General features: G+C 40.9%; 1 pseudogene; it reads left to right on the forward strand.

Moving 5' to 3' along the window:
- The first annotated feature begins 1,778 nt into the window (after positions 1-1,778).
- LOC127650630 (NACHT, LRR and PYD domains-containing protein 12-like) overlaps positions 1,779-23,052 on the forward strand; it is a 32,053-nt pseudogene continuing 10,779 nt past the window's right edge.

The following is a 23,052-nucleotide window of genomic DNA, read 5'->3' on the forward strand; positions in this document are numbered from 1 at the left end:
AGATTCATATTGCAGATCTGGACCAAATCAGTGTCAGACACAGCTAATGTCTTTCGGTTACCTATGGGAAAAGTGATCTGGGCCAGATCTGTAAAATGGTATAAATACTGAACTGATGGCAGTTAGAATGTTTAAGCTGAAACTTATATCTGGCACGGATCTGGTTCACAATCAGAAAACGTCTCTAAGATAGAAACGGAGGCAAGGGGCTTAAAACGGATCCGGGCCAAATGTAATAGGCTCTATGCACGGCGGTGCATGACGTATTTCCGGTGAAATTTAAGGATGCTTGATTACTTCCGCCGATCGTAGAGCGCTGCTATGCCGAGAACTGATGTGGGATTCTATACTCTTTGACTATACACTAAAGGAAGGGTAGCCGAGTTAGTCAAATACATTCTGCATCTGCAGCCACCATGTCCGGTAAAACAAAATTTCATATCACTATTCTTCAGAGTTTTAAAATAAACTCCCATTTTGTGTTATAGACTAACTAGAAAGCCTGCACACTCTGCTACCCTGTATCTGCAACTGCAGTAAAGTTAGTTTCATACATTCAGATGTTTGCCCTCAATAACTTTCTTATGGTGTATGCAAAATGATTAATGAGGAAATTAAGTATGACTATCACCTACAACTCTTTCCTCTTGTAGTCGTTTTTTTTTTTTTTTTTTTTTTTAACATACAAAAAATATTTTTTTTGTAGCTCATTGTCAATGATATTAACTCGTTTGCATCCACTGTTGGAAAGCTACTGACAAAAAGTCTGTATGTGCGAATAGGAAACAAACTTTGCAGCAGTGCATCTCCATTACCACTGTTTCAGCTAGAATTTGCAATAACGCAGTGCTATTCATCTGTCGTTGATAGAACTGCATTACATTTTTTATTATTCATTTTGTACAATAAACATCCATACTAGCTAAGATAACATCTGTGGTTATCCAAAATGAACAGTGGTAACGTTAGAAAAGTAAAAACTTAGAACATGTTCAAAAGAACTTTGAACGTCACTTTCAAAATACCAGTCCTACTCTTAGTTGTTGTGGAGTCTCTGCTTTCCTCATAGAGCGGTAACACTGAGCTTTCACTGAGATCTCATTTGTGGCCCTGATTTTACCTGACACTTTTACAAACACATTACATGCCAAACATTTATATTAGCGTGATTAGTCTGCTGCTGGCCGGAATGTAAAAATAATAGCACAATGTTAGCCATAACGTACTAGTTCAGGCTATCTGAACTTACCTTCATAGAGATAAGACGAAACATAAAACTTGAAACCTTTCTCAAGCTTGCTCTGTGGTGTTGTACTGCACATTCGTACAATTCTTCGCACATCTTGAATACTAAATTTTGGCAACTCAAGCAAACAACGAGGAAATTTTGAAGACTCTGCCATAATCCCGTTTACCTCCGCTTTAAATCTCCCCAACCGGAAACGCAAGAGCATCCTTGCGTCAAACGCGGAAGTTATGCGTGCATATAGTGCATATATCTGGGGAGTGTTGAAATTAAAGGACAATTAAATAATGAAAGTTTGGAAAAGATGAGGCCAAATGGAAGAACGGCAGTGAGGGAATCGTAGCAGAAGTGGGACACAGATAGCAAACAGAAATCAATTAAGCTGAAGACTTTGATACAGAACATAAGATATAGGCTTGTTTATTGTTTGTTTTTTGAGTAAACTGAAGTATAAAGCCCTGATGTCCCAACGTTTGAAAATTGATCTTTTTGAAAACGCCGTTTTCGCGTTGTAGTAGTGTGGACTGTGAAAACGGATGCTTTCGAAAACGATGACGCGTTTCTAGTCATGTGACACATTCAGTCCAAAACAAGATGGCGAACGACGTTGTATCTTGGCTACTCTCCAGTTTAAATGCGTTGTTCAAGATTAACGTCAGTTTGTAAATACTTCATCTTACATTTCTTCAAATGAGACGGGATGTTTATTCGCAGTTGTTCAGCGGCGGAACGCACGCGAGGACAGTTTCAAAGAGGCGGGAAGTAAATAAACGCCTGAACTTGTGTTTCCGGTTTCAAGTAAAACTCCGCCATTAAACTCCGAGAAAGAGAAAGTGAAACTAGTAAAACAGGATCCATTTTGTGACGCAGGAAATTACACGACGAGAGAAACAGAGAGAAAGTTTGACAGTTTTTGTTCCACTGAATCATCTGAAACAATCAATAAATTAATTGTGAAGTATTTTGTAGGTGATATTCTAGTCAGTAAAGAGGAACATCAACAGTTCTTGACAGGTGAGTACTGAACTGCTGTTAAACAAACCAAAACTCACAAGACAACAATAATAAACCTTTCAAACTATCAGCTACAGTAAGACATCTAACAGATATCTAAGTATTAATCACAGCAGAACAAACAGATACTGAGACTTTTGCTCTTTTATCTGAATTGTCAGTATGTGTTCAGTTTCTTTGGCACTGAAATGTTATTTCTTCTATTGACTTGAAACGCTGCTTTGTTTTCTTCTGTTGAGTCTTCTGATGTTTTCTCTTTATGCTGGTGTTTAACATGTCATAAAAGCTGACAGTCTGCAATTGAACCTCATTGATTCATTTCTAATGGAATATTCTAGAGGACAAAAAAAACAAATATGTGTCAGTATTGAACAAATAAACACGTCACAAATATAGATGATGTCCCGTTTGTTGACAGGTGTTCAGTGGACTGTTCAGATGATGTCATGGACTCCACAAAGGATCTCAGTGGACAGACAGACACAGGGAAGGTCAAGAGGTCAGAGGATTTCAATGCTTTAATAAAATACACTGATAGATATTTCTGATATGCTGCACAACACTACAGTATAAAAACACTGAGGAGAAATGAGAACAGACTGGATTATCTCAAGTATAAACATGTGAAAACAGCTTTAGGGTAAAGTGAGATCTACAGCAAGATGACAGTGAGACTGGTTTCATTCAGTCACAGACAGAACTGGAGAAATGTACATTATTTAGGATTGGGGTCAAAGGTCATTTGTGTGTATGTTTCTCCTGTAAATGTGAATTTGATGATTTAATTCTTGTGAAAACAGTTTTTCAGAAAGCAGCACATTGCATTGTATAGTGTACATCAATTCTGTGCATTTATTGGCCTGTAAATTTGAACCTCTTCAGTCGTAGCTGAAAGTTATTCTGCCCTCGTAAAAGAGTCGCCCTTCATCCACTAGACAGACAGATAAACTCTTCCACAAGTGAGTTGAACTGAAGCATGGATTTATTAGCACACCACCACTTAGGGTTGCCACCTGTCCTGTAAAACACGGGATCGTCCCATATTTAAAGTTAAAATGATGCATCTGGTATTGAATCAATACGTGATGCGATTTGTTCCGTATTTAAGATGGTCAGATGGCGTCATTCCAGATCTGCAATTTAAGATTGATTTAAGTTGGAAAATGTCCCTTCGGTGGGTAATAATGTGGAGGGTGCGATAAGTAAAGTCCACAAATGGTGGTAAAACTAGTGGTCGACTGATATGGGATTTTTAATGGCCGATGCCGATATTGAGAAATCAATCTGGCCGATTGGCCGATATGAGGCCGATACAATACATGTGAATACAGTAAATGAGAGACAAAGAATATTGATGAAACTAAATGAACATTTATTGTACATATTTTTAATTGCAAAAACTATATTGCACAAATATTATTTACTAATTAAGTAATTAAAATGTAAACAAATGAGGTAAGGTAACACTTCAATAAATAAAGTTTTAGTGCAGCTTGTCTGCTTAAACATTTACAGAAATAAAATGTTTATTAATCAAACGTAAACAAAATGTAAACAAATGCAATGAGGTACTGTAACACTTCAATAAAGTTTTTTTGTGCAATTGAAAGCAGCCTTGTGTTTTTTACAAAGTGCACTTATTTGGTTTACACACACTCAACTAGTGTTGTCAAAAGTACCGACTTCGGTACCAAGTCGGTACTGAAATTGTAAAAATGTGACGCTTTGAGCGCTGTTGAGCGGAATCGTAAACGCCTCTGATTGGCCATTGTGTTCACGCGCTCATCGGATATGTCTGTGATTGGCTACAATGATCAGCGCTTCAAAAACTTGTTGTAAATATACATCAATGACGCTCTTCACCGAGCGCTTGCACAGATACACACGGGAGCGTTTGAAAGCAGGACCGGTCCGCTGATAGACGGCTGCTTGTGCTTTCAAAAGCTCCCACTCCCGTTTTTAAAAAAAACTTTCAAACACTTCCGTGCGTTGATCATTGTAGCCAATCACAGACATATCCGATGAGCGTGTGAACACAATGGCCAATCAGAGGTGTTTACGATTCCGCTCAACAGCGCTCAAAGCGTCACATTTTTACAATTTCAGTACCGACTTGGTACCGAAGTCGGTACTTTTGACAACACTACACTCAACTATTTTTACAAACAGAAAATGTTAAGACTAAAGTGCTCACAGCATCACCACCAGTCCCTTTAGTTAGTAGTTACAGTTTAACAGTGGCAAGTTGTAATGCAGGAAACAAAGTTTCTCTGCATTTATTGAACTTTAGTTTACAAAGACGTGAAACTCACCGAGTGGTCTGGGGTGTTCACTGATATGCTCACACAAAAATCGCTGCAAAAATGCTTTCCAACAGGTTTTAACATAGTTTTTGTACCAAGTCAAGTCAATGGAGTCGGACAAAAACTACTATAAAACCTGTTGGAAAGCATCTTTTGCAGCGATTTTTGTGTGAGCATATCAGTGAACACCCCAGACCACTCGGTGAGTTTCACGTCTTTGTAAACTAAAGTACTAACACAGAAACCGAAAATTCTCGGAACAGCAGCATTTGTCCAAATTTCAATCTTAACCGTTCTATTTCATCAGAAACGATCTTAAAACAGGGCTTTAAGTGTAAAATACCGAACTAACCCTTTAAATAATAATGATTTATGTCTGTTTAGTTTTGGTTGTTTGTTTCTTTGAAACTTTGCAAGCCGTCACATGCATTTGCGTGCTCGATTAGCATCAAATCCGATGACATATGAAAAGGTATACTACACACAATATTACGCCAATCATGGATAATTAAATACAGCAGACAGAGATAGTGAATAACTTAATTCAGATTAAGGAATATTTTTTTTCTCAAACGTATTATTACTTACCAGACAGTGTTCTCTTCTCATCCACCTCACGCGATCACTGATCCGTAGTGCACGCGACCCACCTTTTCAGTCCGTGTGAAAACAGCGTCTAGTTTAAACGTAATCGAGAACAGCGCGCGCGCATCTGAGGAACAGCCAGTCACAGGATTTTTGACTGTTTGTGAGGTTAAATGTTTTCTGTTTTGTTTAAATTTATTTGTCACATCTGTGACCCCCACTGGAGCTACCGCTGGGCTGCGGATCTGACATATCACAGTACTGTTTGAATAGACTTCGCTGCACACCGGAGTGTTTTTGTGTGTAACACAATGTAGCGTCAAGTTAGAAAGCGAATGCTGATTGGTCATTTACTGTGTCTGTCAGATGTCTGCTTCACTTCTGAGTGGCTTGTCTTACGGTGCTGGGCGGAGCAGAGCGAGCATATTCAGTTCATTCATGCTCGCTCTGCTCCCGCCAGTGGAAAAAAGCGCTAATGCACTGTCACAGACTGTTTTGAAATATATCGGCCAAACGGAAATATTTGTCGGCCGATGCCGATATCTAAAAAATTCCCAATATCGGCCAATATAGCGGCCTCGGCGATATATCGGTCGACCACTAGGTAAAACTGTGGAGTTTTTTATATTTATATGTTCAATAAGATCAAACAATGTATGAATACAATCATAAAGACAAGAACAGGTGAAGGAAAACAATAAAAAAACAATAAAAAAATAAATAAAGTATAAACCATCCAAAATGTATAGATAAATAAGATCAAGAAGACAATTAACTGAAAAATGTAAATTAATATATTTTTAACATATTAATGATGTATTTTCATGGCTCAAGAAAGTTCTCATTTTAGCATATAAGAAACAATATTATATTTTTATTAATAACGCATATTATTATGTTATAACCCCCACCCCCTTATTAAGTGTCCTTTATTTTAAAATTTCAAAAGTGGCACCCCTAAATAGAGTAAAACTGAAATAAAGGGGTAAAAAAAGGCACAAATATGTTCATTAAGTCTGTACATTAAAGAAATGTAACAGTTTGCTTAAATAACTGCCGTGTATAATATCCTGAAAACACAATAATGATGCAGATGCATGTACCATTACACTGCAGGTGATCTTTCTAAACATCAAACTTAACCTTAAATAACATCATCAATATCAAACATAAGATGAAGATAAACATCTCATAAACACTTTGATACTTACAGACAAACTTCTATAAATGATTGAAAAGATGATTGACAGATTTAAGACAGCTGTCATCAGCAGATATCAGCATCAACTGAGTAAAACCAGATGCACCACCTAGTGACACAGAAATAAACTACAGAGAACAGAACAAAAGTCTTTCCAGCTTTAGTGACATTCAGATCAGATCTGCTGTGTAATGTCATGTGCTCAAATATATCTTCATCAAATAAGCAGAAGTGAAATTGCTGAATGTTGAACTAGGACTGTGTATTAAACATGAGCAAACACTGGAAAAGAACATGTTACCCCCTTGAAGAAGAGAGAAATATTGGGAAGAGTAAAACTGAGAAACCGATGAGAGGAAAAGAGTGTTTGTGAGAGTTTGTAGTTTTTAAAACAGTGTTTAATTGCTGTTGTGTTTTAGTGTCATTCATGGAGAATCTCCTGAATCCAGCTGTGTGTCCATGAAGAGTGACCAGTCAATGGATCGTCCACCTAGATTCAGTTCAGGAGCCCCTTGTGCTGATGTGAGGTGAGGACTCTCATGTTGACTGACAGTATGAACGTGTACACCACAGTCTGAGGGACCATTAGAAAGAATCCAGTGTAAAAAATATAAATCTAAAAGGAAATATGCAATTATAATAATAATGAGTCCTCCTTCAGCTGATTGCTTTACTGTAACAGTTTCATTGGCATCTCTTCACAAGAGCTCATCTTTATACTGTACAGTAATATCATGTGAACATGACAGAGATGATCAGACATGACAAGAGATTGTTCCTCAGGTTTATCACAGGACATACAGTCTGCTGGAGATCACAATGTTACTAAAAAAGGACATGTTGACTATATGTTACAGTATGTTTCCACCTGTGCTACAGTAATCTGTGTCTGATGAAGAATATGTTGTAGGGATATGTGTTGACACTTTTTCACTTTTGTTTGACAGTATTTCAGTGACACTTAAAAACTGAAGAAATTGTCTCATACTACATTGAATACGACACAATAAAGAGGCTGTTTTTGTTTTTAAAGGAATTCTGGTCTCTGTAAAAAATATAAGATACTTAAAAACTTCCAATGATCTTGTAATCAGTTGCAATTGCATGGGGCCCCGGACGTCGAGAGGGCCCCCACACCGGTAGGAAAGCTCATCAAAAAGCGCTTGAAGTGACATGATGTTCTAGGTACACACGTGAACACGCCGTTGTCAGCGCTCTCAGAGCGGTTCATGTTAGAAGCTGCTGGGTTCAGGTCAGCAGGACTTTGGGTTTGTAATTTATGAAAAAATATTCAGAACTTCTTTCAATTATAATAAAAATAATGAGTGCTGAGTTTCAGCACTTGATAAATGTTTTCCCCTTCTGCTCTAGTGTGTGATGGCCGCAGTGTTTGTGTGTTTACTGTTACTGTTAAGAATGTTGCCATGATGCCAACATAAAATACGGCCTTTTGCAACATGGTGAACAAAACACTGCAGCGTCAGAATATAAGATCCAGGAGAAAGTAAATAAGACAGAAATATAATACTAATATATTAATCATCAAAGTAATAATAATAATACTGTATCATGTTATAATGACAAACTGGACAACAATAAATACTGTAATTGATGGTTATAATATTAATAAATACCAACTAAATTCCAAAATGTTACTGGTGAAGTAGATTCTTGCACACCCTGTTCACAAAAAACAACAACAACTGGAAAACATCATTCATTATAATTAACTAGATTTTTATTTCATTAAACATTTTGAATGTTCTTGGCTACAACGTCTTATAGGATGAATTGAAAATTATGATTTATGAATACATTTTACTTAATTTAAGCAACTATTTTCAAAATGGGGCCCCGGGTTGGTCGGTTGCTCAGGGCCTCAGAAATCGTAATCCCGCCCCTGCTTGTAATGTCCCGTTATGTCGTATTTTGAAGCTCATTGTGTTCTGAATGATCAAATAAAACACACGTCCTCACTGCAGCTTCAGGATTTCTCAGTTCACTTAAAAATGAAAATTGTGTCATAATTCACTCACCCTCATGCAGAAGACACAAAAGCAGATGTTTTAATGAATATGGTGAGTGGTCTTGTTAATACAATGGCAGTGGAGAGTGACTCACTTTAAAACTTAAAATAAAAGTATAAATGTGTAATTTTTCACTGTAAATCTTGACGTCTGTTGTGCATTCATGAGTGCTGTGAGAGATGTTTGTTCACAGCGGCTTGAGTGTTTTTGTGAGAACTTATGTTGATGTTAGTGACATTGCAAGTTCTCATGTGACATATAATATATAATATATAAGACACATCATTAAATGTGTTTTATTGAACTGCATGTTGAAATTATGTTTTCAGATTACTAATAAAAACACATGAACTAAACTCTCTTTAATTGCTGTTTTAGTGTCATTCATGGAGAATCTCCTGAACCCAGCTGTGTGTCCATGAAGAGTGACTGGTCAATGGATCCTCCATATAACTTCAGTTCAGGAGAGTCTTTGATCAACTACAGAAACAAACAGGATGCATCAGAGTCAACTGCTGGGAAAGTGCCATTGGACTCCATTTTTGAGGTGAGTGTGAGTGTGTGTGTGTGTGTGAGAGAGAGAGAGAGAGAGAGAGAGAGAGACACTTATACCTTATAGGCTGTTTTTTTAAATACACACTGTCATGTCTCTCTCATACACACCATTTTGCAGCTTCACCCTCAACTTAGTAACACACACACACACACACACACACTGATGAATTCAAGACAACTAAAGCACAAATAAATGAGTGGTGATTCTTGTCCACTTATCCTTCAGTTCCTCTCTGTTACTGAATGAAGTTTGTTGTTTGAATGTTCACTGATTTCAGGAACTTGAGCACAAAATCATCTATCTGATGAAGAAAGAGCTGAAGAGTTTCAAGAGACTACTGATCTCAGATTCTCCAGCATGCTCTGAGAGAGAGGAGGAGGATGATGAAGGTCAGAGCAGAGTCAGAGAGGGGTTTCTGAAGATCACACTGCACGTCCTGAAGAAGATGAAGCAGACAGACCTCGCTAACACACTTCATACCAGTAAGAGCTCGCACTCACATCACTATTACATCACGTCACCTTCAGAGGAAACACACAGTGTCTGGATTCACTCAATATTAGTGAAAGAAAATAAACTTAATGTCTAATGACCATTAAACATCAACATCAATTATAATTCCCATTTCTTTTCCTCTTTACATCAGAACTGATTTCTGTGCATCAACAAAAACTCAAAACAAAACTAAAAGAGAAATTCCAGAGAATTACTGAAGGAATGTCAAATCAAAGCAGCTCAACACTTGTGAATGAGATCTACACAGATCTGTACATCACAGAGGGAGGGAGTGCAGAGATCAATAATGAACATGAGGTGAGACAGATTGAGACAGCATCCAGGAGAGCAGAGACACAGGAAACACCAATCAAATGCAATGACATCTTTAAAGCCTTACCTGGACAAGACAAAGCCATCAGAACTGTGCTGACTAAAGGAATTGCTGGAATTGGGAAAACTGTCTCTGTGCAGAAGTTCATTGTGGACTGGACTGAAGGAAAAGCAAATCAGGATGTTCACTTCATATATCCACTTCCTTTCAGAGAGCTCAATCTGATGAAGCACAAAAATATCAGTTTGATGGATCTTCTTCATCAGTTTTTCACAGATACAAAAGAACTGAGATCAACATTCCTTGATGACTACAAAGTCATTTTCATTTTTGATGGTCTGGATGAGTGTCGACTTCCTCTAGATTTCCAGAACAATGATATTTTGTGGGATGTGACAGAATCGTCCTCAGTGGATGTGCTGCTGACCAACCTCATCAAGGGGAATCTGCTTCCTTCTGCTCTGCTCTGGATCACCTCTCGACCAGCAGCAGCCAATCAGATTCCTCCTGAGTGTGTTGACCAGCTCACAGATGTACGAGGCTTCAATGACCCTCAGAAGGACGAGTATTTCAGGAAGAGAATAAAAGATGAGTGTCTGGCCAACAGAATCATCACACACATGAAATCATCAAGAAGCCTGTACATCATGTGTCACATACCAGTCTTCTGTTGGATTTCAGCCACTGTTCTCCAGAGACTGTTGAGTGAAGCAGAGAGTGCAGAGATCCCCAAGACTCTCACTCAAATGTTCACACACTTCCTGATCTTTCAGAGCAAATTGAAGAGCCACGTATGATGGGAAATGTGAGGTGGATCTTCAGCTGGCTAGAAAGAGGATTCTGTCTCTGGGAAAACTGGCTTTTCAACAGCTGGAAAAAGGGAACCTGATCTTCTATGAGGTGGACCTGAGAGAGTGTGGCATTGATGTCAGAGAAGCATCTGTGTACTCAGGAGTTTGTACCCAAATCTTCAGAGAGGAGTTTGGACTGCATCTGGGGAAGGTGTTCAGCTTTACGCATCTGAGCATTCAGGAGTTTCTCGCTGCTTTTATTAAAGTTTCTGCAAAACAAGTCAAGAATGAGTGATTTCCTGCAGAGTGAAGTGGACAAGGCCTTACAGAGTGAGAACGGACACCTGGACCTTTTCATTCGATTCCTTCTGGGTCTCTCACTGAAGTCCAATCAGACAATCTTACGAAATCTACTGACACAGACAGGAAGCAGCTCTGACAGCAAACAGGAAATAGTTGAGTACATTAAGATGAAGATCAGGGAGAATCCCTCTCCAGAGAAATCCATCAATCTGTTCCACTGTCTGAATGAACTCGATGATCATTCTCTAGTGCAGGAAGTACAAACATACGTGAACAGAAGAGATATCAATCGTCTCTCTGGAGTCCTTCTCTCTCCTGGTCAGTGGTCAGCTCTGGTGTTTGTGTTACTGAACTCAGAAGAGGAGCTGGATCAGTTTAATCTGAGGAAATATGATTCATCACACGAATGTCTTCTGAGGCTGCTGTCGGTGATCAAAGCATCCAGAAAAGCTGAGTGAGTAATTTAGTGTTTTAAACTCACTTTATTGTAATTAAATAGCAGAGGTTATATTTTAATGTATTATGTTAGACTAAAAACAACCCCTTATACTATTTTGATGTTTGTTTGGTTTCATGTGTTATTTTTTATAGTTTCACCTTCATTTTAAACAGACATTGTAGCTAAATATATTTAAAATGTTTAATGCAAAGTTAATAATCTAGTTTAAAATTACAAAAGCATGTTTTCTGCAGTTTTCCACTAAATAAATACAAAACGATACTTTATTTACTTTATACTGATACTTTATCATTTTTATTTATGCTTCCACGTACAATAATACACATAAGCCTCATAAATAAATCATAATTTACCTGCATATATTTCTACTAAAACATTTCTTGAATAAACATGGTGCAAAAACCCAGTTAAATATGATAAAATACTGAATTATTATTGGGGGTCTCAGTCAAGTTTATTATTATAATATAATACTGAATAATTATTACTATTATTTTAAGGGTTTGATTGTTTTATACTTTAGTAATTTATTTGTCATATTGTAGCTTCCTTTATTCCTGCAATGTTTATTTTACACAGTTTTTCTGTGTCTGTTTTGATAATCCTTTAATGGATTTTAATAAAAACTATATTAAATGATGTTATACTATAATATATAAAATTGCATTAAGATGTGAATAATATAGTGATCAACATTTATTTAGATTGGTAATGAATTATTAGTTTAGACGGCTTTATGTCAAGTGTTTATCTTTGTTGACTGATTTACTGAGGTGACATTATTGTTAAATTAGAAGATTGTACATGCCTCTCCGGGAACCAGCACCTTATCGTGGTGGAGAGGTTTGTGTGCCCTTATGTTCCTGAGGGCTGTGTTGTCTGGAGCCATGTGCTCCTGGTAGGGTCCCCCAAGGCAAAGTGGTCTCAGGTGAGGGGCCAGACTAAGAATGGTTCACAATGACTCTATGAAAAAAACGGAAAGAGGAGGAGTTACCCTGCCCGGAGGAAGCCCGGGGCCCCCGTCTGGAGCCAGGCCCAGATGGAGGGCTCGTCGGCGAGCGCCTGTTGGCCGGGCTTTTCACGGAGCCCGGCCGGGCACAGCCCGATGAAGCGACGTGAAACCCCCCTCTACATCCCTTGGGCCCACCACCCATTGGAGAAACCGCAGGAGTCGGGTGCGCTGCCATATGGGCGGCAGTGAAGGCCGTGGGCCTCGACGGACCAGACCCGGGAAGCAAAGGCTTGCTCTGGGGACGTGGAATGTCACCTCACTGGGGGGGAAGGAGCCGGAACTGGTGAAGGAGGTGGAGCGTTACCAGTTGGATCTGGTGGGGCTTACATCGACGCACAGTTTTGGCTCTGGATCCATACCCCTGAATAGGGGATGGACTCTATTCTTCTCTGGAGTTTCCCAGGGTGTGAGGCGACGGGCGGATACTCACGAGTCCCCGGCTGAGCGCCACTACGTTGGAGTTTACCCCGTGGACGAGAGGGTCGCCTCCCTACGCCTACGGGTTGTGGGGGAAAACTCTGACTGTTGTCTGTGCATATGCACCGAACAGCAGTTCAGAGTATTCGGCCTTCTTGGAGACCCTGAATGGAGTCCTGAATAGGGCCCCAGTAGGGGACTCCATAGTGATGCTGGGTGACTTCAACGCACACGTGGGAAATGACAGGGACACCTGGAAAGGCGTGATTGGGAGGAACGGCCTCCCTGATCTGAACTCAAGTGGATGTTTGCTATTAGACTTCTGTGCTAGTCATGGATTATCTATAACAAACACCATGTTCGAACATAAGGATGCTCATAAGTGTACGTGGTACCAGAGCACCCTAGGCCGAAGGTCGATGATCGATTTTGTAATCGTGTCGTCGGATCTGAGGCCATATGTTTTGGACACTCGGGTGAAGAGAGGGGCAGAGCTGTCAACTGATCACCATCTGGTGTGAGTTGGGTCAGGGGGTGGGGAAATACTCTGGACAGTCCTGGGAAGCCCAAGCGAGTAGTGTGGGTGAACTGGGAACATTTGGAGGAGGTCCCTGTTCGCGAGATCTTCAACTCACACCTCCGGCGGAGCTTTTCACGCATCCCTGTGGAGGTTGGGGACATTGAACAGGAGTGGGCAATGTTCAAAGCTTCCATTGCCGAAGCCGCGGTGGAGAGCTGCGGCCTCAAGGTTTTAGGTGCCGCAAGGGGTGGTAACCCTCGAACACCGTGGTGGACACTGGTGGTCAGGGAAGCCGTCCGACTGAAGAAAGAGGCCTTCTGGGATTTGTTGTCCCGGAGGTCTCCGGAGGCAGTTGCAAGGTACCGACAGGCCAGAAGGGCTGTGGCCTCGGCCGTGAGGGAGGCAAAGCAGTGGGTGTGGGAAAAGTTCGGAGAAGCCATGGAGAAGGACTTTCGGTCCGCACCAAAGTGCTTCTGGAAAACCGTCCGCCACCTTAGGAGGGGGAAACGGGGAACCATCCAAGCTGTATACAGCAAAGATGGGACGCTGTTGACCTCAACCGAGGAGGTTATTGGGCGGTGGAAGGAACACTTTGAAGAACTCCTAAATCCCAACACGCCCTCTATGATAGAGGCAGAGCCGGAGGCTAATGGGGGATCAGATTCTATTTCCCTGGGGGAGGTCACTGAGGTAGTCAAACAACTCCGCAGTGGCAAAGCCCCAGGGATTGATGAGATCCGACCAGAAATGCTGAAAGCTTTGGATGTGGAGGGGGTGTCATGGATGGACACGCCTCTTCAACATTGCGTGGAAATCTGGGACAGTGTCAATGGGGTGGTGGTTCCCCTCTTCAAAAAGGGGGATCAGAGAGTTTGTGCCAACTACAGGGGTATCACAACTCTCAGCCTCCCCGGTAAAGTTTACCCCAAGGTGCTGGAGAGGAGGGTTCGGCCGATTGTCGAACCTCGGATTGAAGAGGAACAATGCGGTTTTCGTCCTGGCCGTGGAACGACGGAACAGATCTTTACTCTCGCAGGAATTCTGGAGGGGGCCTGGGAGTATGCCCATCCGGTCTACATGTGTTTTGTGGATCTGGAGAAGGCGTATGACCGGGTTCCCCGGGAGAGACTGTGGGAGGTGCTGCTGGAGTACGGGGTGGGGGGTCCTTCTTAGGGTGATCCAATCCTGTACGTCCAAAGCGAGAGCTTTGTCCGGGTCCTCGCACGAAGTCGAAGTTCATTCCATGTGGGGTTGGTCTCCGCCAAGGCTGCGCTTTGTCACCAATCCTGTTTGTGATATTCATGGACAGGATATCGAGGCGTAGTTGGGGTGGGGAAGGTGTGCGGTTCGGTGGGCTGGGGATCTCATCGCTGCTTTTTGCAGATGATGTTGTCTTCATGTCATCATCGGTCCGTGACCTTCAGCTCTCACTGGATCGCTTGGCAGTCGAAGTGTGAAGCAGCTGGGATGAGGATTAGCACCTCTAAATCTGAGGCCATGGTTCTCAGCAGGAAACCGATGGAGTGCGTACTCAGGTAGGGAATGAGGTTTTGCCCCAAGTGAAGGAGTTCAAGTACCTCGGGGTCTTGTTCACGAGTGAGGGGACAATGGAGCGGGAGGTTGGCCGGAGAATCGGGGCAGCGGGGGCGGTATTGCATTTGCTCTATCGCACCGTTGTCACGAAAAGAGAGCTGAGCCGAAAGGCAAAGCTCTCGATCTACCGGTCAATTTTTGTTCCTACCCTCACCTATGGTCATGAAGGTTGGGTCATGACCGAAAGAACTAGGTCGCGAGTACAAGCGGCCGAAATGGGCTTCCTCAGAAGGGTGGCGGGCTTCTCCCTTAGAGATAGGGTGAGGAGCTCAGTCATCTGTGTGGATCTCGGAGTAGAGCCGCTACTCCTTTGCGTCGAAAGGAGTCAGTTGAGGTGGTTTGGGCATCTGGTAAGGATGCCCCCTGGCCGCCTCCCTAGGGAGGTGTTTCAGGCACGTCCAGCTGGGAGGAGGCCTCGGGGAAGACCCAGGACTAGGTGGAGAGATTACATCTCCACACTGGCCTGGGAACAGCTCGGGGTCCCCCAGTCAGAGCTGGTTAATGTGGTTCGGGATAGGGAAGTTTGGGGCCCCCTGCTGGAGCAGCTGCCCCCGCGACCCGACTTCGGATAAGCGGTTGAAGATGGATGGATAGAAGATTGTACATGGAGGAAAAGAGAATTTGGTGGTAAATATTGTGTTATCATCTGTAGGTAATGTTTTAATCTAAGTGTAATCAATAGATGTTTGACTTCATGCAGCACTGTGTGATCAGATACGGTTCGCAGATCGGAGTTTGACTTGAAGCAGTGCATGTTGGTTAGAAATGTTGTTTGACTTAAGATGGCATCAGTGCCATGTCACCGTGATGTATGCCATTAAAGTACCTTGTGTGCAATTCAAGAACTAATAATTAATATGTGTCCGTAAACGATCTCTCTCTCCCGCACGGCCCTCTGCAGTCAGCCTTTAAACCTCACGGAAGCATAATTAGCCTAATACGGGACCGGGTGTGTAGAATCACGACCCGGCCCCGCGCTCCGCCCTGCCACAAACATCTCCAGTTCCAATAAACTTGCTATCTTGCTAATTCATGGTTTTATAACAGCACATTATTTATCTCATATTATAATATGTTTATCATAGTAATATCATGTTTATTCATAAAAACAATTCAAAATTACAAAAATTATGGACTCCTTTATTGGTATCAAAATAATTAGACTTTTATTGGACTTTCTCTTACACACAGCAGGCGCTGAATTAAGAAGAACTCAAATCAGTAATGTTTTCGGTTTTTATATGTAAATTTAAATCCTGAGTTCTGATTTCCACTTCATCTATAATAAACAAAGCAATCATTGCGAGATCTTCTGTGACTAATGTGGGTTCAGCACATGTCGTGAAACAGAATGTGTCCGGCTTGATGGCTCCGTTTTTAACTGCTCCCGCGACTACAACTGGTAAATCTCTCAGGCAAGCTGCAGTTGGAGTTGCACACACCTAATGAATGTTATTGGGTACATCTCAATCAGCTCTCTAGTTCACTAAGCAGGGCACTGGTCAGGGAGTCAGCCATTTTACAGCTGTCCCAGTCGCAAAATCATTTCTGTGCACTGAAACATTCTCTCTCTAAAAATTCTCTAAATGCACCATAAAAACCAGAGAGCATCGTTGATCACTGTGTTCACTTACCAGAAATGTTGTCATGTCTTCTGAAATCTCTCATGTCATTATAGGATGAGCGCAAGTATAAATACATGATGTCAAAGCCTTATTTTCTCTTTAAAAGATTGGTAGAGTAAATTGACTTCTCAGCTTAATGCCAAGTGTTTTACACGGTGGTCTGATTAACGGGGCCACATTGTGAAAGAGAATAACCTACATTTGCTGCCATTTAAAACAGCTAAACAATGTACTTTTTTTTGTTTGATGCGTATGATGCGTAAGACGTATGATGATGTCACAGTGACATAATTGTTTTTGTTTACATTGTTTAAATGGTAAATTAGCTAATTAGTGTCTGGATTAGGCTTTAAGAGGCCCTATTATACTTATTGGGACATTACCTTTCCATTAGTGTGTAATATAGCTGTTTGTGCATGTAAAAGGTCTGCAAAGTTACAAAACACAAATTCCACACCAAAGGGAGTTACTTTCTCCCACAGAAAACACTGAACTGCGTGAAAGACATGGTTTGCAGTCCAGCCATTACTTCTGTGAAATAGCTACGTCACTATGTGGCACATTTGCCTAATTCCCGCCTCAGGAGCGCGCTGCTCAGGCCTACCATCCATTGTATCCCCTTGCATACTTCACTCTGTCACATGGACTTGGATGTATGTCACTGCTTAGGTTGTGTGAGTGTCCAATACCTTTCGGAAGACATGCAATGGGTTTAACTGGAACAACCTAAACTCTTGATTACTTGGAGCATGTTGAAGAGATTGATTTCAGAGGCTTATGTATAAATCATGTATGTTTAATTTTATTTCATTAGAATTAATAGTTAGACAGGATTAATCGGGATTTGCACAAATTTAAATGTTAACATAAACTGTTTATCACACAGTTATTGCCTGTGTTCATTGTTAAGTATTATGCTGTTAAAATATAACTTTAATAAACTGCTTAATTGACCTAACTTCACTTCCATCATACATTAGAGTTGTTTTGGGGAAGTTCAAATATGTTTTCGGGACAAAAATTCTTAGACATCAGGATATTTTGCAGGAATTTGGACCCAAGTGCAGGGATGCTAAACAAAGAGCTTTTATGAAAAAACTAATTTCAAACCAAAAACTCTCACAGTAAAATTAATAGAACCAATTTGAAACTAAGAATATAAACAAGACACCAACTGGAGAAACAGACTAGGAATGACTGACTAACCAAACTCACAAAATGATCTAACAGACACAAGAGGGTAGAAGGCACAGTATGTAGAGGGAGAGCACATGAGGAACATGTGATGACAATCAACACAGCAAGGATCAGATGAGGAGGTGTGGCAAGGTGGAATGAGGAAGCAGAGTAAGGAGAGCACATGGCTGACACAAACTCAAACAAAGACACGTGCTCAAAACAAATGCACACATGGACCAAAATAGACAGAACTCCAGATCAAAACAAGTTGGGCAGTCCAGACTGGGTCTTGACAGTAGAAGAGCTTCAAAAAATTTGCAAACGACTATGAGCAAAACAACATAGTGGCCATATATTTTTTCTTTGTACCCATCAGCTGTGCTGAGAACCCTTCACTAAAACTTATAGATTAACACTCTGTTATCTTGACATTTCTCTCAGTTTGATGGGCTGCAATCTGACGGAGAAAAGTTGTTCAGCAATGGCCTCAGTTCTCAGCTCAAACCCCTCAAGTCTGAGAGAGTTGGAACTGAGTAATAATGACCTGCAGGATTCAGGAGTGAAGCTGCTCTCAGATGCACTGAAGAGTCCTCACTGTACACTGGAAATACTAAGGTTTGTGTTTGCAGATTCATTAGTACATTGGAATATACAATATGAATATATTGTGGTTCATAGCTGTGACAATGAAACAATAAATGGCTCAGTAACTGTCACAACCCTTCATATCAAACTGTAGAGCATTCACTCTGTTATTACCATTTGTTTTATAAAACTGTTTTTTATCATTGTTTCTTTATTTGTTTTAGATTTGCAGCTTGTAGATTCACTGGTCAGTGCTGTGAAAGTTTGTCTTCATTTCTACAATCATCAAAATCCCTGAGAGTGCTGGACCTGAGTAACAATGACCTGCAGGATTCAGGAGTGAAGCTGCTCTGTGATGCACTGAGGAGTCCTCAATGTACACTGGAAATACTGAGGTTTGTGTTTGCAGATTTATTAGTACATTGGAATATACGATATGAATATAGAGTGGTTCATAGCTGTGACAATGAAACAATAAATGGCTCAGTGACTGTCACAACCCTTCATATCAAACTGTAGAGCATTCACGCTGTTATTACCATTTGCTTTATAAAACTGTTTTTTATCATTGTTTCTTTATTTGTTTTAGATTTGCAGCTTGTAGATTCACTGGTCAGGGCTGTGAAAGTTTGTCTTCATTTCTACAATCATCAAAATCCCTGAGAGAGCTGGACCTGAGTAACAATGACCTGCAGGATTCAGGAGTGAAGCTGCTCTCTGATGCACTGAAGAATCCTCTCTGTATACTGGAAATACTGAGGTTTGTGTTTGCAGTTTCATTAGTACATTGGAATGTTCAATATTAATATATTGTGGTACATACAGTGAGGAAAATAAGTATTTGAACACCCTGCTATTTTGCAAGTTCTCCCACTTGGAAATCATGGAGGGGTCTGAAATTGTCATCGTAGGTGCATGTCCACTGTGAGAGACATAATCTAAAAAAAAAAATCCAGAAATCACAATATATGATTTTTTAACTATTTATTTGTATGATACAGCTGCAAATAAATATTTGAACACCTGTATTACAGCTAGAATTCTGACCCTCAAAGACCTGTTAGTCTGCCTTTAAAATGTCCACCTCCACTCCATTTATTATCCTAAATTAGATGCACCTGTTTGAGGTCGATAGCTGCATAAAGACACCTGTCCACCCCATACAATCAGTAAGAATCCAACTACTAACATGGCCAAGACCAAAGAGCTGGCCAAAGACACTAGAGACAAAATTGTAGACCTCCACAAGGCTGGAAAGGGCTACGGGGAAATTGCCAAGCAGCTTGGTGAAAAAAGGTCCACTGTTGGAGCAATCATTAGAAAATGAAAGGAGCTAAACATGACTGTCAATCTCCCTCGGACTGGGGCTCCATGCAAGATCTCACCTCGTGGGGTCTCAATGATCCTAAGAAAGGTGAGAAATCAGCCCAGAACTACACGGGAGGAGCTGGTCTATGACCTGAAAAGAGCTGGGACCACCGTTTCCAAGGTTACTGTTGGTAATACACTAAGACGTCACGGTTTGAAATCATGCATGGCACGGAAGGTTCCCCTGCTTAAACCAGCACATGTCAAGGCCCGTCTTAAGTTTGCCAATGACCATTTGGATGATCCAGAGGAGTCATGAGAGAAAGTCATGTGGTCAGATGAGACCAAAATATAACTTTTTGGTCATAATTCCACTAACCGTGTTTGGAGGAAGAAGAATGATGAGTACCATCCCAAGAACACCATCCCTACTGTGAAGCATGGGGGTGGTAGCATCATGCTTTGGGGGTGTTTTTCTGCACATGGGACAGGGCGACTGCACTGTATTAAGGAGAGGATGAAAGGGGCCATGTATTGCGAGATTTTGGGGAACAACCTCCTTCCCTCAGTTAGAGCATTGAAGATGGGTCGAGGCTGGGTCTTCCAACATGACAATGACCCAAAGCACACAGCCAGGATAACCAAGGAGTGGCTCTGTAAGAAGCATATCAAGGTTCTGGCGTGGCCTAGCCAGTCTCCAGACCTAAACCCAATAGAGAATCTTTGGAGGGAGCTCAAACTCCGTGTTTCTCAGCGACAGCCCCGAAACCTGACTGATCTAGAGAAGATCTGTGTGGAGGAGTGGGCCAAAATCCCTCCTGCAGTGTGTGCAAACCTGGTGAAAAACTACAGGAAACGTTTGACCTCTGTAATTGCAAACAAAGGCTACTGTACCAAATATTAACATTGATTTTCTCAGGTGTTCAAATACTTATTTGCAGCTGTATCATACAAATAAATAGTTAAAAAATCATACATTGTGATTTCTGGATTTTTTTTTTTTTAGATTATGTCTCTCACAGTGGACATGCACCTACGATGACAATTTCAGACCCCTCCATGATTTCTAAGTGGGAGAACTTGCAAAATAGCAGGGTGTTCAAATACTTATTTTCCTCACTGTAGCTGTGGTTACTGTGTACCAGTGGTTGACCGATATGGGGTTTTTAATGGCCGATATCAATATCCAGAGAGCAGGGTGGCCAATAGACCGATACAAGACCAAGTAACAACAAAACAAACCGTGACTAGTCGTTTACATGTCTCATACACTTCACGTGCAGGCAGGTGATTTTCGTTGCCAAACGGGGAAACGCCGATAATTAAATATGTCAGAATATCATCCAATTTATTGGCCTTGGCGATGTATCGGTCGCCAACTTCTGTGTACTTCTGTGTGGATGTGCTCCCTCTGCTGAGTCTGTTTCCTCAAGTTATTCTGATTGTGACATCACAGTTCAAAATTATCGCAACATTAAATTATGTCCAGCTCTTTACAACAACAACTTACATTTATATAGCGCTTTTCTCAAACTCAAAGCGCTTTACATAGTATAAGGGGAATCTTCTCAACCACCACCAGTGTGCAGCATCCACCTGGATAATACGACGGCAGCCATAGTGCGCCAGAACGCCCACCACACACCACACACCACACACCACACACCACACACCAGCTATTGGTGGAGAGGTGATGGTAGAGTGATGTAGCCAATTCAGGGATGAGATTATTAGGAGGCCATGATAGATAGGGGCCAATGGGGGAATTTGGCTAGGACACCGGGGTTAAACCCCTACTCTTTGCGAGAAAGTGCCCTAGGGATTTTTAATGACCACAGAGAGTCAGGACCTCAGTTTAACGTCCCATCCGAAAGACGGTGCTTTTTTTTTTTTTTACAGTATAGTGTCCCCGTCACTATACTGGGGCATTAGGACCCACACAGACCACACCCCCTGCTGGCCTCCCTAATACCACTTCCAGCAGCAACCTTGGTTTTTCCCCTGGAGGTCTCCCATCCAGGTACTGGCCAGGCTCAACCCTGCTTAGCTTTAGTGGGCAACCAGGCAATAGCTGCAGGGTGATATGGCAGCGACAGTTTAGAAAACTCAGAAACACTTTAGAATAAGGTTGCTTCGTTAATGAATAACTACACAGGAACAGATGATTAACACAATATTAACAATCTATTAACTATCAAGAAGCTCTGATTAATGAATTAGTAAGTAATATCAAACATATGAAAGTGGTAGTTCACTATTAACTAATGAATAACTACTATTTTCTGAAAGCTTCCCAGAGATCTACTGAAAAAGTTTCATAATTCATGCAAAACGAATCAAAAACTAATGCAGGACAAATGACTAGCACCACATTAACATTTGAACTGCTACTGTAAACGAATACACAACGTTGTTTACATTATCAATATGTAATAGCTTAGCAGACTCCTAGAACTATTTATCAACTGAATAATTTTAAAGAAATTGATTTTTAAATGCAGTTGTCGGGACCTTACTTGTCCTGTGGCCAATTTTCTGGCATTCCTCTGGACTGGCATTGAATCACTAGAGTCATTGTAACTACTGGAACATATTGAGTCATCAGCCATCCAAATACCATATACAGTTATTTCATTATTTAACCTACCTCTCATAAAATATGTTTTTATGTATGTCTCCTAGCTCATATATACATATGTGTGTGTGTGTGTGTGTGTGTGTGTGTGTGTGTGTGTGTGTGTGTGTGAATATATTGTGAATGAATAGAAGATTCTACACTTTAGGATTGGCTTTTCATTAGTAACTACTCTAATAATCATTGTAACTAACTAGTGATGACTCATGTGTTACTGCATACTTCTATGGGAATTACTATCTAAAACTTCACCAAAAACCTCAAAAGCTTAAAATGACTTCAGTGTTTGGTTGCACATGATATTTATTCATCATGACTGGAAAAATTGCTGATTTTAACAAGACACATGGAACAAGCAACAGATAAAGTGGCAGTGTGTATAGCCACTTGGCCATATATATGATGGCTGACTTTAAACAGTAGTCATGGAATACGAAACAGTTGAAGTGACTGTGTGTAGCCACTGGGCTAGAACATGCATGGAATGGTATTTATCATACAAAGAAACACACATACACATGTATAAACAGCTTATTTTTGTCTCTCACAAAAGTTTATAAGCAAGCCAACTTTCTTTTTGTTTTCAATGGTGCTTTACACTGGCTCCTGTCTACATAATTATCTGCACCGCTCTGCAAAATCAGACAGTTTCTGTCCTTTTTGGAAGGTGCCTCGCAAATTTTTGTAGGCCTCTGTAACCATAGACTCCGTCAGACCAATTGCAACAGTCTCTCCATCCACATCATTGTCTATAATATAAAAGAGATAATGAAATGTACAATTGAATTACCCATCAATTAGAGCACCAGTGTTTTTGAGGCTGAAACACTGCACCACTGCCTGTGAGGTAAAGTACACACACA

Source organism: Xyrauchen texanus, chromosome 10, assembly GCF_025860055.1.
Source record: "Xyrauchen texanus isolate HMW12.3.18 chromosome 10, RBS_HiC_50CHRs, whole genome shotgun sequence".
Lineage (NCBI taxonomy): Eukaryota > Metazoa > Chordata > Actinopteri > Cypriniformes > Catostomidae > Xyrauchen > Xyrauchen texanus.